The sequence below is a fragment of the Engraulis encrasicolus genome, chromosome 15, assembly GCF_034702125.1.
Source record: "Engraulis encrasicolus isolate BLACKSEA-1 chromosome 15, IST_EnEncr_1.0, whole genome shotgun sequence".
Taxonomy (NCBI): Eukaryota; Metazoa; Chordata; class Actinopteri; order Clupeiformes; family Engraulidae; genus Engraulis; species Engraulis encrasicolus.
Genome location: NC_085871.1, coordinates 38776159 through 38778658, shown reverse-complemented (window position 1 = coordinate 38778658; position 2500 = coordinate 38776159). Strand labels below are relative to the sequence as shown.

Sequence of the window (2500 nt, the reverse complement as noted above, 5' to 3'; positions counted from 1 at the left end):
AGACTAGATGTATTACAGTAACAGAAAAAAGAAGAGGAAAAAAATATGAAATCAAATAAATCCAGGAGGAGGCCACATGGGAGGAGGAGCAAATAGAAGTTTTCACACAAGAATGCTTTCTCAGTTTACTGCCTATCGCTTCCCCCTTGCTTCCTCTGTCCACGAGATGAGAGAGAAAGAGAGAGGTTGAGAGAGAGAGAGAAGCAGAGAGAGGGGGGGAGAGAGAGAGGGAAAGAGGGAGAGAGAGAGAGAGAGAGAGAGAGAGAGAGAGAAAGAGAGACATGGCGGAAAAGCAATAGAGGAGTTGCCTCCTCTGTCCACGAGATGCGAGAGAAGCAGAGAGAGAGAGAGAGAGAGAGAGAGAGAGAGAGAGAGAGAGAGAGAGAGAGAGAGAGAGAGAGAGAGAGAGACTTGGCGGAAAAGCAATAGACGAGTTGAATGGCCCAGCCCGGAATGCATTACATCTCCAGCAGGAAATATTTAATTCAGCAGGAAGGGAGTCGGATTTGGAGCAAGGTTAATTAAAATTTTAAATGAAGACAAGACATCCCTTCACAGAGTCCACGGGCAGATATTAGGCTACTGTTATTATGATCAATGCATTAGGCACAACCAGAGCCAGGAGGAGGAGTCTTTCTTCTTCTTCTTCTTCTTCTTCTTCTTCTTTTTCTTCTTCTTCTTCTTCTTCTTCTTCTTCTTCTTCTTCTTCTTCTTCTTCCTTGTCAACTCCAAACCTGAAATGTGATAATTACTGTTTAATTATAGACTCGAGGTTTTACAGCTCCTTTAATTCTAACTCTTCAGCTAACTCGCTAAATTGCCATGCTTGTTCACCGTCGCAACATGTGGCATGCAACTGCAATATCGGCCAGTGGTTGGAAAAAGAAAAAGGGGAAAAAACTGTATGGTTTCAGATAAAGAAAAATAATTATAGACAAATCAACAGGATATATATATGAAGAGTTTATTTGCAAAATGGTGTATCTCCATGTTGTAGAGACTATTGGGAAATTGTCAATTGTGTATTGGGCTTTCCATTGCATTGTATTGCAAAATGCATTTCATATAGCTTGAAAAAGCATGTTCCCAAAATATTTGCATGGCAAGAATTCACACGTTTGCATAAAATGCAAAAGTCAAAAATGGTGGATACACCGTTTTGCAAATAAACTCTTCATATTTATATTTCGAGTACATCTGCTGCTGTGCTGTGTGCTCTGCCATATTTTGCAACATGTGGCCCAGGGGTCTGTATCTCGAAAGCGTCTTTGCTAACGACGGTAGCAACGTCCTTCGTAAGAGCGACTCAACTCTCTCTTGACAGCGACGCTCACCACTAAATCCAAGGGAATGGTAGGACGGTCTTAAGACGGTTAGCAACGACAAGAATCGAGTTACAGACCCCAGAGTAAGGCATACAGTATCATATCAAACTAGAGATTGGTTATTTTGACAGGGTGCAGTCAAAAAACAAACTCCTCAGCTACTACCTCAATAAGTTGCCCTGTTTGCGGTCTATCAAAACAGCTATTTATAATATAATATTTCTATTATTATTATCTATTATATTACTATATATTATAGTGTTGTTGTCTATCCGTGAGAAAAATAACAGTAACTTAGATTGCAGGTGCACAAGATCATCTTTGTTTCTTTGACAACACGGCACACCCATATTGGCTTAATAGTAAGTAAAGTAAGTAAGTAAGTTTAATTTATAAAGCACATTTAAACAGCAAGAACTGACCAAAGTGTTGTACAGTGTCAGACTAAAATACTAAAATTAAGCAATACTAAGAATTTGATTAAAAACAAGACAAAGTCAGCAGTAAGACTAAAACACATAAGATACAAAAGGCCTTTCACAGTGAATACAGTTAATACACAATCACAAAATGGGTAGTCATTAGGATGTCAGACTTGGAACCCCCTTCAACTCCCGTCCCGCCAGGTTGGTGCGGGGAGTAATTAACCAGTGCTAACCCCCATCCTCCTCCATGACTGAGGTACCCTGAGCATGGCACCATGCCACTACACTGGTCCCTTTGGGTGTTGTTTGGAGCTCCCCCCTTGCACGAATGAGGCATAAATGAAATTTTGTCATGTGCAGTGAAGTGCTGTGTCACAGTGACAATGGGAGTTTCCCTGGTGTGGGCTCACTGACACTTCACAAAATGTGGCAGAGTAGCACACATACTTCAAATGCATACAGTGCTCTTGTGGGGCTTGACATTAATGTTTTTGCTCATCGCCCACATTGGCTGTTGGTTTTCCCAAGTCTCTAGCCACTCAGGCTTTCTACTAGCCACATATTTTCTCACATTTCATTTCCTTACTATGCTAAACCAAGAGGATTAGTGATATGAACACAATTTATACATGTAAATCGGACACATAAAATTAAGATAGTTTTTTCCCCTTTGAGCTTAGTAAATGCAAACAATAGATGCACAAAGGGGCAATATAGACCGAATATAGACCATTGTTATGATTCATATCC

The 2500-nt window shown here is 40.4% G+C and overlaps 1 protein-coding gene across 1 annotated transcript in view; it reads left to right on the top strand.

Moving 5' to 3' along the window:
* The window catches only part of LOC134464271 (inactive dipeptidyl peptidase 10-like), a 113881-nt gene that overhangs the window by 68839 nt on the left and 42542 nt on the right, over window positions 1-2500 (top strand). The window lies entirely within an intron of this gene.